The sequence below is a fragment of the Brassica oleracea genome, chromosome C8 (genome assembly GCF_000695525.1).
Source record: "Brassica oleracea var. oleracea cultivar TO1000 chromosome C8, BOL, whole genome shotgun sequence".
Classification (NCBI taxonomy): Eukaryota; Viridiplantae; Streptophyta; class Magnoliopsida; order Brassicales; family Brassicaceae; genus Brassica; species Brassica oleracea.
Genome location: NC_027755.1, coordinates 10,099,466 through 10,100,155, shown reverse-complemented (window position 1 = coordinate 10,100,155; position 690 = coordinate 10,099,466).

Below are 690 nucleotides of genomic sequence, written 5' to 3'. Positions count from 1 at the left end.
TCAAGCCACCTCGAGCTTCTCAGTCGATTTGCGCGATTTCGGCCCTTCTGGTAAATTTTCGTCCCACCATCAATCCTGAATATTCTTCCGCTCCCGTTCTGATGAGCTCAATATTTTTAATAGACTCCAGACTAACCTTACCCTTGAGGATAAAAATTTCCCGAGCCTTCGGCTTCCCCGAGAAATTCCATAAACCCGAAATTAGGGTTTTTTTTTTTTTTTAAGACGGGGTATTACATATACTCTCTCTAGGTAGCGACTGAGCTCGAGCCAAGCTCGGCCGCTAAGTAGCGACCGAGCGTCCGTCTCGCTCGGTCGCTACGTAGCGACCGAGCGTGCGTTTCAATCGGTCGCTACGTAGTGACCGAGGTCTTCCAAAACGTCGATACGACACGAATCCATGCATTCTCGTCTACCCTTCGATGCTGTCTCCCGAAGACCGTAGCGAACCCATTTCATGTTTTCCGCCATTCGAAGCCATCAATCAAACTTTACGATAAAAACCGCGAAAAGTTTGTTTTTATCGAAAGAAGTCGTAAAAAACGCTTCAAGTCGAAAGACGGCCCAAAGGGACCTAAAACATGACTCGAAGCCCACCTTACGATTTCTTAACCAGTAGCCCGTAAACCGTGGTACGGTTTACGCTTGGTTCGCAAGGAAAGTTAAATGTCAAGTTTCCGCGGATAAATA